At 45.2% G+C, this 16,051-nt stretch overlaps 1 long non-coding RNA gene across 1 annotated transcript; it reads left to right on the top strand.

The window, feature by feature from the left end:
- The first annotated feature begins 2,934 nt into the window (after nucleotides 1–2,934).
- Nucleotides 2,935–15,302, top strand: LOC144191792 (uncharacterized). The gene is made up of 4 exons (XR_013325015.1): nucleotides 2,935–3,157; nucleotides 11,983–12,118; nucleotides 13,681–13,797; nucleotides 14,903–15,302. It is a non-coding gene; the product is annotated as an uncharacterized LOC144191792 (long non-coding RNA).
- The last annotated feature ends 749 nt before the right edge of the window (nucleotides 15,303–16,051 follow it).

Raw genomic sequence — 16,051 nt, 5'->3', positions numbered from 1 at the left:
AGGAACTAAAAGGTTCCATTGTCTTTGTCATAGTCACATCCTGGCTAGGCTCCTCTGTACTGATTGGTGCGTATATAAGGGGGTGGGCTAGGGAGGTATCCGGCGTCAGGGGTGGTCTGTGAAACTTGTTGGTGGGCCTTGGACTGAAATAAATTTGTAGCAGAGTTTCAATCTATACACTTTGAGGGTTGGTGAACTCTGGTTCTCCAAAACTGCATCCGAGTCCAGCCAAGAATTAGGATCTTTGGTCCAAATCCAACACCATTGGGCATGGAGACCTTCTTGTTGGGGATCATATCAACATTTGTCTTGACATGATGTAAAAAGCAAGCGTGTCAATTTATACATTTATGTATGTGCACGTGTGTGATAGTCACACTTATTCTGGGGAAGAAGAAGAAGAAAATCTTGCTTGTCAGGATTATGCATGCTTTGCCCATGCATATTTGTTTCCAGACACACGGGATATCACTAGCAGACCATCTCACAGGCCGTCCCATCAAAAAAGAGCAACTATTCGTCCAAGCCTGTTCCCCCCCCCCCCCCTCCCTCTAAATCTGACACGCTCTCATAATAAGCAGCCTTGCATATCAGCTCCTTGGAAAGAGATGCAACTGCTCAACTGGAGGGTGGGGATGGGGGTGCCGGTGCAAGAAAGGGTGGCTGTCGAGGGTGGTGCTGCTGCTGGTGCTGGTGGTGGTAAGTGGGGGGGGGGCAAGTATAAGGATAGAAAACGGCGTTGACTTCTGTCACTTCATGAAAAATAGCTGCTTCCCCCTTTGGACGGAACTTCACAGGCCACAATCAAGCGGTGGCAAGGCGGCGCAATCGCGGCAAATCAAGTCGGCATCTATTAATAATATTTCTGGGGCTGTGGCGCTGAGTGCCGCGTGCCGTGTCCTCCCGCTGTCACAGCCCCCGTGATGGAGCGCTGCCTTTATCTTGGGCCTGGCACGCTTCTGTCACCGTGATAAACAATTCACACACAAATATGAAGAAGGATCCTCCCAGTAGGCCCCTCTGCGCACCTCCAAACTCCCCCCTCATTTCCTTGATGGAGGGAATCTAATCTTCCGGCTTGGTCTTCTCTTTTTTTTTTTTTGCTCTTTTTTTCCCTCCCTTTCTCCTGTCAACCGGCACCCGACCCCTCGTACCCAACTCCGGCAAGCTCCCCATACCCCGCCCCCGTCACCCTCGCCGCCACCGCCCTCGCCGCTCCGGTCCCTTCTTTCTCCTTCTTTTCAATCTGTCTTTCAAAGATATGCAAATGACCCGAGATGGGACCCCGACGCGTAGGTGGTGTAGCGTGAATGTCAAAGCCCGGGCCTGTGAACCCGATACACACAAGAGCACGTACGTCGTACATGTACACACACCTATGCTGTCGAGATGTCTGCATGCTAATTCGCTATATGTGCACTCGCTTAGACGCGTTTGTACGTTAAGGCGGGTTGGCCCGCGGTGGAATTTCTTGGAAGTTTGACTTCGCTTACCTAGCTTGAAGTTACAGTTGAAGCTCCTAACTTATTATTGAAGCATATGACATATGTCTCTCTGCTAGAAATGAAATCGAATCGCATTGTTAATCAATTTGCGAGCCTTGGGGAACTTTGATGACCGTTTACCGAGCCGTTTTTCTCCCGACTCTTGGCTAGAGACTTTGCTTACCGACACAAAGCGAAAAGCTCACACTGAAGCGCACTGGTCTTTGACACATACTTGGCGTCTCCGCCTAAGAATCTGCATGCTAATTTGCCCAACGTGTTCACTGGGAGACATGTTTGTACGTAAAAGACGCTGGGGGGAGAGAAAGAAGAAAAAAGCTGCTGAAGGAACTCTTCTCTGAAGTGATCACAAGTCGATGAGTAATAGTTGTGATAATATTTCAGACTCAAGTGTATGATTGCTCTTGCTAACAACCGCATCAATTATGCCCGCTTCATGTGAGGAAGGTTTATCCAGGGGGTTACAAACACACGGCCGACCGGGAGATTAAAATCACATCAATGGTATTTGCAGTATTGCATAGCGGGTTCAGTTAAAAAATACACAAGTCTGAGGTCAGTTCAATACAGAGTCGGTCTTAACAGTCTTGTCTCAAGAGTCAAGTCTTAGAGCAAAGTTAGTCCATAGACAGTTCTTCTCAAAATCTTCAAACGAGTCATAAAATCATCTAGAAGTAAAGATTCCAGTCCAGAATAAAAAAAACATTCATCTCAGGTCCAAAGTCTGGGTCAAAAACTTTTGTTCAGGTACATAAAATATCTGTGTAAACTGCAAGACTTTAAACTTTTGACTTAGTCCACGAGTACTAGAAATGTTGAGTTTAAGACCCTATAAAAACTCTTACTACAAACTGAAGTCAAATATTACGGCCTTGATCTCAACAAATGCCACACAATGTCGAGAGGGACAAGTTGTTGAAGACTACGCAAAGGCTGATTAAGAAACGCGCTCTTCTTCTTCTCATTACGCCGATTATTATTCTGCGGCGTTCGCACCTGTCCGAGTGTAATTGTCGGCGCCGAGTCCCCGCCGAGGTGCCGCCCCCCGCGTTGCCTGTGAGGTAATTGCGTCTCACCGCCTTGAAACATGCAAAGAGGTCCAAATGAGATGTCACTCAGCGGGGACGGCGACCGCCGAGCTCACGACGAATGTTTGCGGAGATTGATTAGCACCCAGACAAGTGTGGCGGATGTGGCTTGGCGTGAGAGCGTATAGTGTAGTGCGAAACAAAGAAGGCTGAAACTAAATTGTTCGTTTTTTTTGGTTCCTTGTTAAAACAGGCATGTTTTGTTTCCTCTCACCAAAAACTTAATTTGAGTTATTGTTATCATTAGCATCACTTTTTGTTGTCATAGAGGCATTGAGGTAAATTTACTTTGATGTATATGTCGCTTGGTAAACAAAGGAGAGCGGGAAAAAAACGTAAATAGAAGACACGGAGCTAACAAGTTTGTGTATTATTTTGTTTTTAAAGCGCCAGATCTGCCGCCGGCTTTCAATAATTGGGTAGCAAGTGTCATGTTCCATGTGACTCTGCCGTGATCTTCCCGCACTCCTTCCTGATTTTGGAAACAAATCTTACTCGGCGGTGAGAAACAGACTGTCAGCATCCTTCAAAAGAAAAACCGGTGGAATCTGTAAGACGAGATTTGTAAGTTTTGTTCACAGCGGTGGTGACTTTCTATCGCCGAGTTAGCGCACTTAAGAATGGTGACGGCGTATACAGTTTAACATTAAAAGTTTAACGTTAAAACGCAGCATTAGCGGCCAGGCGAGCGAGTGTCACTTATAGCCAAGCGGGCTTACATTTTCATGCTTTCATGCACAGCGTGCGGTCGGTGTAAAAATGCCAGCGTTTTATCGCAAAAGCTGATAAACAAAGAGGGCAAATTGTCCGACGGGCAATTAACCGACTGCAAGAATCGCAAAACTGGATGGCAAAGTGTTGTTTTCAACAAATGCGCCGAGCGAGATTCACCGGTAAGTGCATTTTTGTTCGCCGTGGTTTCACCTCGTCCGTCTGCCAAGTGCTTGGAAGGCGTCTCCCAATGTCCAAGCTGCGCGATTGCTAACGCTCGGAAAGGGCAATCGGCGGAAATGAGTGACTCGTCTCCAAAAAAATATAAAAAACAAAGCTTCATGAGGACTGTGGTTACACTTTGTGCTTTCCTCGCATTCAAATAAGACGGAAATTGGAGTGTTCTTATTTTTTTGTCCAGGACAAATGGCTTTAAATGTCCTGGGGAAAAAAAACTTAAGATGTAGTTGACAATTTCTTCCTCGTTTGTGGGTATAATTCTTTCGATTTTAAGGCTGGCTTTGAGTGAGACCCTGGAGGACCGCTTGGGGTCCAGGTTTTCGTTCCAACTAATCCAAGATTGGCGAAAAGGTGTCTTTTTGGCGAGTGGGAACGAAAACCTGTACCAGCCGCGGGCCTTTTGTGGAAGAGTTTTGCTTTACGGCCCGGTTACGGTGACGTCCGGACCCCAAAAAAAGCAACGATTCTACTCGCCGTTCTACCCTGTATGTACGTGTGCGTTTTAATGGCGGTACACAGCGGCAATAATCATAAAAGGCCGGGGTCTCCTCTGGAACGGCAAGTGACATCCGTCTGGGAAAGTAACTGCAGCCCAACGCCGGGCAATTTCCTTGCGACGTGCCAAACGGCGGGGACGAAATGTGGGAGCTGCCATTCTCCATGCATATTAAAGACACTTGTCATCAAGACGTCACCCAGGAGCTATGAGAACAAGAGGCGCAGTTCCTCCCGAGACGCACTCGCTCGCCATCAAAACCATGAAATTAGAGCCCAGAAAATATCCTTGTGATGGGAAAAATGCTACACTTTAGTGCATTTAGCATATAAAAAAGAAGAGAGGGAGAAAGGGAAGGCTGGAAAGAAAAAAAGAGGAATGCATGTAAATTGCCTGTGCCACAAAGACAAATTGGTAATTCAGGATTGGAATGAAAATGACTCTAAAGTGCAAAAAAAAAGAGAGGGGGAAATAATGGTGCGGTGTGAAAGGAATAAGGGTTGTTAAAATGTCACATTTGAGATTCCGTGCCTTTAGGAATCGAGATGTATTGTCGGAAGGAAATGCGATAATGTACAAGCGGCAAATAAGAGCGTTGTCTTAGACGACGCCGCGCTGCCAGCGACGCCCACCAGCCCCTTCGGCGCGGCCACTTCCACACACAAAAAAAACAGCAAGCCTCAAAATCCGAGGCGCACAATGACACTCAAAAGCCCAGATTCCCTGTGAATGCGGACTCTTTGATATCAAAATGGCGCCGGCGCCTTCCTCAAATGACCGAAATCCAGCGGCAAATATGTTAATTCCGCATTGAACACGGCAACCCAACGGCAGCCTTTCAGACGACGCCGGCGCCCACTTTTTTTTCTCTCCCAGAGCTTGTTTGCGGATATTTGCATATATACTGTGGCAAACAACTTTTATTTTTATTTTTTCTCCTCCCCTCCGATCCGTGCCGGCGGACAAGCCCCATTTGGTTTGCGGGCGGGCTAGTGGGACTCCTCTAGGGCCCCGGGACCGAGCGCTGCCCCCCCGACCATGACAAATGGCCTTAATGAAATTGGACAAGTCAGCATACATGCATAAAAGGCTGTTTAATATTGATAGCGGAGATCAACGTCGCGGCGCATATTCCGCTCTTTAATATTTTAAGTGTCAGACGGGCCTATTGTCTATTGTCTATCTATCAGAGGCTTCGGATAAGATGGTCGTCTGCCGCCATGGCAGACAGCGTTACGATGCGGCGACACCTCGGAGCGCTCTATTCTGTTGGAGAGGCTTTTAAAGAGTGGCCGCCATACGTTTGCAATTGAACTGGAAATGTCAATCAAAATGGGGATGTCAGGGTTTTCGTTGTTTTTGGTGCAACTTTAAGCGTTGAGTCTTTTAGGTCATGAGCTAATGGAAGTCATATACAAAGTCAAACGACAATGACAATCAGAACAACATTGACGGCAACATATATCGGAAGCATCTAGACTGAGAGCGCGAGTAGGAATAAGTAAGAAGAAGAATTGAAAAATATGGAAGCGAGCTCATATATTTTGCTACTTTCCAGCCCACCTAGGGGGCACGTGGCCATGCTGAGAAAAGATCAGAGAAATAAGCATTATTCAAATGAAGACGGAAAAGGGGGAGAGGTAGTCGGACTAATCGGCTAATATCCTAAAAAGAAAATCAATTCCACTCTCATTTCAACACAATTGAATGAGTCTAAAGAGGGCAATTATTAAACACACAGATCAGATCCATAATTGGAGCCATTTGAGGCGGGGCGGGGCGTGCAATGTGCATATGAGGCTAATGGACTCAGCGCTACCAGCTAGGGAAAGTGGGGGTAAAGTGCCCTTTTTTTTAATCCGGACCAACCACTATATACTTTACAACGAAAAGTACAGCAATGTATTTTAAACATAATTTCTCGTTACATTTAGTGGAGTAAATACTCATTTCAGTCTTATTTTGATAATATTAAAAGTATGTTGTATTGGATTACTTATGCATCAGACACTGTAGAGTGTAGACTATATATATATTCCAAAAACTAAACAACACCCTTAGATGGCCCTTGAACCCAACCTTACGGCCCCGACCTTGGAAGTACAACCAGAAACCAAGCGTCCATTTGCAGATTTTGGGGTCCTGGTCCCTGACACGCCGCTCGGATGACCCTGGGAATATCATTATGCATTCAGGCAAAGCGCCCCCCGCCCCCTCCCTCAGTCAACCCCAACCGGCAAAGCCCAATTGGACATTCCCCCCTTTTTTTCCCACCCCGGCGCTTGTGCATTTGCATAGAGAAGACAGAGCGAATAAGGCAATAAATCAGCAGCCTATATTCAAATGCTTTGCAGGGAGATTGAAACCCCGCCGAGCGCACCCCCCCACAAGCCCCCGCCTCTCCCTTCGGCAACCCTTATCCGCCACCTCCGCCCCGAGTGAATACCCACTCCCTTTCTCATCAGCGGACACGGACGGCGCCGGCCGGCCGGACATGGCCATATATTTATAAATATAAATATATATATGTATCTCGGCTGACTGCATAGCCCAGGGACGCACGCACGCCCGCACCTCAATATATCAATATACATATGCTTATTTCGCACACGCCCGAGGCAAACTAACTGCCTGGGTTATGGGGGTGCCGGCGTCCACGCGCCCCTCCGAAGGTCACAGCTCATTCGGAAAAGGGGGCGAGGGAGGGGAGCGCCATTTGAATATTGCACTTAACGGAAGGATTTGGACCACAAGGCGCCGTCAATAATGAAATGGTGGCCCACGTTGGAATTAAAGTGACTTGGCGGGTACGCCGGTCGGTCTACGTCTTCCACGTGGCGGGCGAGGCTGGACGATTAAAGCGTTTAATAGGGGAGAGTGAACCCCACTTTATGAGGGAGGATATGTTCCAGATCTTCCAATGATAGATGAAAATCCACCAAAAGGAAAGGCTGTATAGTATAGATTGCAATATATTTTATATACACTGTACCTAGAATGATTTGACTTTACACTTACATTTTTAGGTCTACAATATATAGAATACTGGAAGAGATACACACCAAAAAAAGGGAAAAATATGTTAGAGACGACATGTTTGGCCAAGAAAAGAGAGCTTAACGCTAACAAGTAATGTAGAATACAATAGATGAGCTAACGGGAATAAGCATGGATGGTTGAGTGATTAAAAGCACTTCAACGCAACTACAATCGAGAGCTTTAATTTTAAGGCCTAAACCCAGCCCAATCCATTTGTCTGTTTTGTTTTTAATGAAGTTTCCAACTTTCTGTTCCTTTACTTTTCAAATTATGGACAATGACCTTAAACAAGTTACGATTGTTTCATTATCTTTTGCGCGCCGTGTATTTTTTCCGTGGAAAACTGTCGACTTTTATTAGAAAAGGATTTGAATATTCAGATCAACGCCCGACTGATCTTTTGTTTAAGCTTCTCGGTTATTAGCTGGCGAGGGCTGAAACGTGTTGTCTTCCCCCTCCCTTATTTTTGGACAAATTTCACGTCTGATTTCCGCCGGCAAACGAATGACGGCGCTTATTAAAGCGTTATTTACCTTGACTCATCCACCCAAAGTTCCGGCTTGACATTTTCAGCGACTAACTTGACTGTGTATTTTCTCTCTCTCTCTCTCTCGCTCTCTTTCTTCCGCTATTGACTTTTATTATAGATCGTCGTCGACGCTCGGCGCAAAACGAGGCTCGCCGCTCGCTGTTTACCGAGATGTAATTGGCTATCTCGGCGCGGCGAGGTGTTCTTTTTCGCGCAGCGGTGTAGGTAGCACTTCCTCTCCAAATAGAAGTCGGCGCCTGGCAATAATTATCCGAGCGATGTGCAGCGCCGCCATTGTTACGCCGGATCAAAATGTGACAATGACATGTGGAGACACGAGAGGGAAGGATTAAAGCCCAGATGGATTGTTTTGGAGGCATTTTTTTTTTTTTTGCATGAGCAATGTTGAACAATTTGGATCGGTGATCCCGCCCCCCACCCCACCCAAAAAAGGACAAGTTGCCCTCTATGTGAGGCGCGTTAAACAAACCAAGTAATAGTGGCAGACTCCCTATTAATTAAGCTTGAAGGATTCCCTTCTATGCTAGGTTTTGTTGATGGGATTGCATACTTCACAGCCTCTGCCCCTTCCGTGGCACTTTTGGGAGCCACAAATTGATTGATGGATCGCCATTTGCATTTTCTTAAATGCAACCCCCCCTTCCCTCGTTTTTATTGCATATAATAGGATGGAAGTTGCGGGCCGATCATGGCCGATCGGCCTTTATTGTTGCCCAAATGCGGGTGCGTTTAAAGATTCCTGATGTTATTATTCCGTCTGGCTGTGTCCTATTCGAGCGTGTACACGAGCCAGACTATTTATTTCTTTATTTATTTACTCTCACGCAGTTTGAAGCCCACCGAGCGTGTGACGTTTAGTACTCGTCCACCCTAATGAAGGGAGTCGGAAGACGGGGTGCCCGTCTGGTTTTGACTCTTTGGGTGTGGTCACGTGGCGTGATGAATGAGTTTATCGCTTGGAAACAGAAATTCAGCACGGACAAGTGGCGTATTTTTGCGCATATTAGCCGCTTTCGAGTAGAAGCAAGAAAATACAGTAAGTGCCTATCGAGTATGACTAAAAGCCGAATACACCCAAGCCAGTGGTCTCAGACCGGTTCCACATAGGGCCGCAGTGGGTCCTGGTTTTTGTTCCAACCGATCCAGTGCCGGCATTTTAACCAATCAGGTGTCTTTAAAATAAGTAGCACCTGGCTCTAACTAACTGATTGCACTTGCAAAAGGTATCCTTGTTGAGTTGGAATGAAAACCTGCACCCACTGCGGCCCTTTGAGGACCGGTTTGAGACCACTGACCTAAGCTAACAAGTCGTGTTGCAACAACCGATGTCAATACCATATTTTCTGAAGAAAAATACCATTTCCATTCATTCATTTTCCGTACTATGGATCCTTACAAGGGGGATAATAGAGCCTATCCAAGCCAACAATGGACAACAAGTATGGGACACCCTTGAACTGGTGGCCAGCCCATTTCGTACTACAATTCCAGTTGTAAAATGCATTCTTGTTCAAACGTTACTGCTGATTTCCCAAGAAAATGTGAGTTTTCGTAGAACCCGTTTGTGTAAGAAAGAAAGTGAACATGAAGTTGTCGCAAAATAAAACGCATTCGTCACCAGGACGGAAGTGATGTTGACGAAACTAACGAGAAAGACGAAAAAAGGAAAAGATTCCACGGCGACAGTGAGACGAGAAAGCAAGCGAGGAAACGCGAGATGACTAATTAGCAAACAAGACACAGGTGAGAGAACACAGTGGGCGGTGGACTGAAAAAAAAAGAGAGGCGGGGGCTTAAAGGAAACGGGGGTCTTCACCACGACTGATGGCACACAGGTGACGCTAACAATCAGACAAGGAAGAATACAATCAAATCACCAGGGAATTCTTGGTGAGTCCAAATTTAAGCAGCAAAGCTCAGTGGAACGTCTGGAAAAGTGTTTTTTTCCACCACAGCACCATCTGCTGGATGGGGTAGGCCATTGTCCCCCACTTGGCTTCAAATGGGGGTAGTCCCATCATGACCAAAAGTAGAAAGAAGAATGTACTATCAAATGGAGTACTACACGAACTAATTTGAACATAAAGTCAAAGTTGTTTTTAATATTTGGCAATTTTAACATGAAATTCAAACCAACTACAAGTTGAAGGGAAGAAATACAACAACCTATTCGGGATATGTGCATACATATTACTAAGATACATGGACTGAGTACATATTGTATGTAATCACATCATTCTGGGAGTAACGCACTATTGTTTTCTATTTGAATCAAGGCAAAACAGTTGTGTGGTTACATATTCTATGACGAGTATAAGTAGGGAAGTTGTAGAAGTATAGAAAAGTATCAGAGTATGGATACAAGATTCCAAGAGAGTTGTTGACAATTTGGAGCCACACGACAGAACGTCTATCATCGTCCACTGCAAGAAAACCCTCGCTAAAACAAAAGCGCGCCTGCTGACTTCCTGTCAAACATTTGGAGTACGTTGACCTCCCAAAAACCAAAGCTTTGATCATCCTCTTCCTGGCGTCGCGACACTTGCGTTGTTGTGATAAGGTCTCATTGTTACCACATGTCGTATACGCTGCGCTCGCCCACGCTGGTTAAATTAAACCTCTAAAAAAATGTTTGAGGATAATCAAAAGTCACCCGTGACGAGAAAAAAAGCAAATGTGTGGTCTCTGGACTGGGGGGCTCGGCTCGTCTCGGGCTCTCGTCTCCGGGCCTCTTCCGTCATAAACAAAGTGATTTATTTCAACTTTTTTTTTCCATATCACAATTCTGCTATCTAATTACTTCAGAGGTGTGGGGGAGGAGGGGGTTGGAAACATCATATCGGGCCTGCCCGTGAGTTATGGAAAATCTTCTTTATGAGTGAAGTTGATGGAGGATGTGGTGAGGAGCTGCTCATAAATCCTCAATAATGCAAACGTTTGAGGAATATCTCCAAAATAAAAATGCAAATGTGATTAAGGATGCGTTAGGGCCGTGCTGATACGGCACCTCCGAGGCGGCGTTCCCCCGCTCGCCGCCCGCTCGTTAAGGCGCATATGTCCCACACGTGCGGGTGGCTTTGGGGGGGGGTGCCGTGGAGGTGGCGGTGGGGCGACACCGGCCCGACGTTTTAATCCGCCGGGCCTAACGAGGGGGCATAAAGTTTTAGGAGGTGGGCTGGAGTGGCGTCTCGTGGATGCAAATGGGCGGCGGGCGGCACAATGCGAGAGCTTGTTAGCGCGCCAGAGGACGCCGGCGACACCTCGTCACTTGCCTTTTATCTCTCGTCACTCGCACATAAAAAAATGGCCGCCGATCTGCCACATCCGTCCAGATTAGCATAACAAAGGCGGGAGGGAGAGAGTGGAGGGAAGGAAGACGAGAGATTGACTGACTGAGGGGGGCGAAGGCGGTGGGATTGACCGTCCTTCTTGACAAATTCTACCATTATTATCTTTTTGGGGCTTTCATGAAAAAAGGTAAGAGTAGGTGAAGCAAAACCATCAACGTGGTTTCATGTCTACAGAAGAAAAGTTTTAAGTATGATTTGCTTTGACCCATTTTTATGGCAATGGAAAGTCAAAGTGCAAATTCTGTAGCATTTTTTGTTTCAGATAGATGTCCAAATTCAATTGAATTGGAATATCTGAATGGTTATCTTTCAATCGACAGGAGTAGAGATGTACAATCCATTGCGATTGATAGTGGTGGGAGGACAAATGATGTCACCCAAAGAGTTAAATGAGGGTACAATCCAAAAAATAACTTTCAACTATTCCCAGTGTTCCTTAAGAGAACTTCCTTGTGGTTACCACCTGCAGGAGTGGAGTAAAATGCGTTTGTCGCAATTTCTCCTCCAGATTTCAGACTGGGATGTTTGCGGCCAGCGATCTAAACGCCACATCCGTCTGCTGTACGTATTAGCATAACAAAGGAAGAAGAATCAGGGGGAGGGAAGCCATATTGACTGTCCTTTTTGACAAATTCTCCCCCGATTACTATCTATTTTTGTCTTCTCTCTTCTCTGCTTTCATCGCAGGGTGAGAACAGGTGTTGGGGGCCACCTTGAGAATATCCTCCAACATCATCTCCTCCCGTCTTGTCGGAATTTTTCCCTTTGAATAAAAAAAACGCTAAGAAAAAAAGAAGGAACTCATTGCTTTTCTGTTTCTATCTCTATAACCCCCCACCATAGAAAGCTCATTGGGTGGAAAGAGAAGGAAATGGGAAGGCTGTAAGAGGAGGCTGGTGGAGGTGGTGGTAGTGGTGGTGGTGGGGGGGGGGGGGGGGAGCTTGGAGGACATTATGCATATGAAAATGTCCTGAAAGAGGGTTGTGATTTATGTATGCATTAGATGCAGATTCCATTACGGGCCAGTGGCTCAAGTGAGATCTTCCCGGGAACGCCGAGGCCGACCTGATCAAACTCCGCCTTCATTACTGGCCATACGAGGGGCTGGCAGAAGAGGGGGCTGAAATAAAACGAATGAGGTGAGGGAGGGGGTGTTGTATTTACAACCAACACACACACACGCATATATACGTACACTGCTCACTCACCCATGGGGGCTGGCGAGGTAAATTGCAATCTGCCCTCCAAGCGTTTACTTGAGGGGTAAAAGAAGGGGGAAAAATATGTCCGAACCGTTGGGGATTCTGATGGTCAACATTTAGTTATTTCACTGCATGTCAATGACCTCTATGGAAAACAGTCGGAATATTTAGCGAGAAAAGTTAAGTAACTATGATCCTGTCAGTGGCAGTAATGTCCACAAGAGAAAGTAGAAGGATTACTTTGTAAGAATCAAAGTGTGGTATCTACACAAGTACTGCATAAAAAATCTGCCATTAGTGAGTTCTAAAAAACTAAAATAACGCACCATTGCAATATGTATGCTTTGAGTTTCCAACTACCAAGAAAAACTTGAAATACAATACTTGAAAACAAGTAAAAGGGGTACAAGAAGAAAGAAGACCCCTCAAATGCTTGGTATCAATACAGCTTCTAAACACAGTCCAAGATGTGAACATGTTGAAAAGTACACAGGTACAGACATATTGAAACTCTTGACACTAAAAATATAATTGGTCAGATTGCGTCTAACGTCCACAAAAAGTATTTTTCACTTCACAAACCCCCCCAATAGATGATGTAGTTTTCTGATGAAAACAGATACATAGCTTTACAAACATAGTCATTAAGGTAGTTAATGTCAATCCACTTAAGTCCAAATGGTAAAAGTCTTGAGGGAAAAGCGCAAATTCGCTGGCCAATACATGCGAGCGCAGAAAGAGCCGGCCAAACTGGATTCCGTCAGGATTGTTTGACTTGATAATCACGTGGCGGCCGGCGATAAGGAAAAAGTGTTTTGCGCAAAGAAAACACAGGCAGCAGGCAGGCAAGACGGCACCTTGGCGTGCGACCCCGCCGCCGCGGCCCCCCGTGATTGGGGTCAGCCGGGAGATTCCTCTCTGGCCAGCTAATGTGATTGCATCGCGGCAATCCCCCTAAACGCCATCACGTCTGATCTGCATAGTAATTGGCTGCGCTCTCCTTGGATGTGACCTTGGGGAGGGAGTGCTGTCACTCCTGCTGCTCCCTTGCCTGTAACACCAATCGCACATATACCTATATATACATCTACATATACAGGCATATATCTACATATGGAGAGTGTCCTCTGAAGGCTGGTTCGGACCTACAAGGTGAGGCGCCCTTGTCTTACATGGATGGTTGGGTTCTGAGTGGATGTGAGGAGATGGTAAGAAATGTAGCCAGGTATCTGGAAAAATGTGGGAAACATTTTGAAAGTGTGTAGCGTCCTAAGAGTACTTTTTCGGGTCAGAGACCAGGAGAGAAAAAGATAATCGGGGTTGGGATTTCTGTGTTAGCCATACTTATGTTGTGGGTGTCAAAGTCAAGCTCCTAGTTCAATTTACTACAAATGGTATTCTAATTACAACGAAAACAAACTTTTCTATGAGTGAAATCATCCTAACCCCCTATACACACCATCGCCAGTTTTAACGACATGTTTATTTTTTGCCAACAGATGTATAGTTGCCATGGTGACTGACGTCTATCAGTCATTTCTCTCCCGAAACAAAAGCAGCGAGGCGCAGAGGCGCCATCCCAAAGCCAAAGAAGGGGAACGGCGTGTTAAAATAAGGTTTGCATCTGTCTCATCACGACCCTTCCGCCGCCTGGGCAGCCGAGTCTGACGCGGCAGATGCTCGCTGACGTTAGAAGAAGAAACTAAAAGATGAATATGAATGTGAATTAGTAATTAATGCACAAAAAGGTATGGTCTATCCGGGCTATTTCCGAGGGACATGGTCTACGAATCCTTTACAATTTATAAATGATTACAATGAAAATACAAATACCTGAATGGGTAATTTATGAAAAAAGATAAAAAATATTTGCTCCTATATTCAGTTGAAGAAACAGGCTATAGAAAAATACGATATTTTTGGGGGATTTTGGATCACTGAGAAACTTCCAGGCCGATATTTTTTACAGCCTGCTAATTCAAATGAATACAGTTACTATTCTCCTTTCAAAACCATTCATTCATCCACACAAACAAAATCAATCAATACTACGATTCAAAATACAACATACGAGTCTCCCCGGCCAACTGTTAAGATGGCGCCGCAATTAACGCTGCCGTAAAAGGCGGAAAAGTACAGTTAAGTTTGAGGTTAAGTCCTTGTTCAAACACGCCCGTCGGCGCCATTCTTTTTCTCCTCTCTTTTCTTCTTCTGGGTTTTTTTTTCTGGCATCAGCGCTATTTGCGGAAGATCTTAACGAAAGACAAAGAAGCCAATGTATATTTTATGAACGTGCGCCGCTGGTTTATCTGGATTTCTTCTTTTTTTTCTTCTTCTTCATATATATATATATATTTATTATTATTTGGCGCATACGCCTTGTGTACACACAGAGCGGCGGGGCGGCCCTCAAAGAGCACGTCGCCTTTCTTCTCCCCCTCGTAAGCCCACCCCCCTATATTCGCTGCTCCCCCCCCCCGAACCCGATGTCAGCGACAAGGTAAGTTGTGGCGTTTTCATATGCATTTCAAACAGGCCCAACTTCACAAGCACGCCAACGACGGCTAATTTGCAATGGAGATTTCTTCTCCTTCCTCTTCATCTTTATTATTATTTTTATGATCACCAAGGTGGTGCAAAAGTGTCAAGCGAGTGACGAGTTTGTTTTGCTGTAATGATTTGCGCAAACTTGAGGTCTGTTGTGTTTTGTTCCTGAGACAGTTTGACCTAGTTGGAGTACGCAAGCGTCCCCTCTCGCGATGCCGCGCTCATGCATTGTTAAAGAGGCGGGACCACCCGGCGCACGCCGACAAGCGACAGAAAGGGGGAATCGGGCGGGCGGGCGGAGAGATAATGGGCGACAGCACGCCGGAACCGTCCAGGTCCGACGTGGCCGTCTCCCGGAACTGCCATTTGTTAACAACTTTTCCCCATCGCTAGCACGTCTGTGGACAAACTTAGCTTCTTAACTCTGTCTGTCAAAAAGTTGAATCGCAGTTAAGTTAATGGCTGCCATTCAGTTTTGCTGCGAGGAGTTAGTTGTTAAAAGACTGAAAATATGTTTGACTTTGGTAATCCAAAATACATTTCTACAAATAAACAATTTGTCACATTCATCCATCCATCCACCAATATTTTTTCATGATTAATTTATGAACTCCATGAGTCATTCAAAATGAAATTGTTTTCATTTAAATGAACAAACAAATTAAATCTGACGGCATTAATATTATTTTTTAATTGCATTCAATGTTATTAGGACGGAATAACAATTAAAAAAAATTAACTGCAATTAATAAGAAGAGATTAAAGCCATTGATAGTATTGTTACATAAAGTAATACTATTCCAAAGCAAAATAGAACTGTAGTATTGAAACTTTACTCGATAGTTGAATGAGAAAAAGTCTTGAATCTTTTGACCAAGTATGTTAATAGAAATGATGGACTTATGTTCTTTAAGTAATGAATGTCTCTTTGATAAATAAAGTCAAACTGAGCTTGTAAAACTACTCAAAGCTAGTAAGCATTACAGTAAAAGTATAGAAGTATATGGTACATCAAATCCCCCTCCCCACCCCGTTCAAGCGGTTTGACACGCGTCTCTAAGGACCAATTGAAGTCCTCAACAAGCCTATCCCGATTACTTTTCGAACGTGGGAGGAACCCCGAGTACCCAGAGAAAACCCACGCAGGCACAGAAACTCCACGGAAAAGACAACCGGGACCTTAAAAATTGTGGGGCGAATTACTGCGAATTACTAAGTGAAATTCCTCTAAAATATGCCAAAAAAACTCTCAAAATTCTCCTTTCAATACAGCTGAAACCAAAAAAGTCAACGGCACAAAAAATTCTCAGCGGCCTTCAGCAA

The sequence above is a fragment of the Stigmatopora nigra genome, chromosome 2 (genome assembly GCF_051989575.1).
Source record: "Stigmatopora nigra isolate UIUO_SnigA chromosome 2, RoL_Snig_1.1, whole genome shotgun sequence".
In the NCBI taxonomy this organism is placed as follows: Eukaryota; Metazoa; Chordata; class Actinopteri; order Syngnathiformes; family Syngnathidae; genus Stigmatopora; species Stigmatopora nigra.
This window is presented reverse-complemented; position numbering and strand designations above follow the sequence as displayed.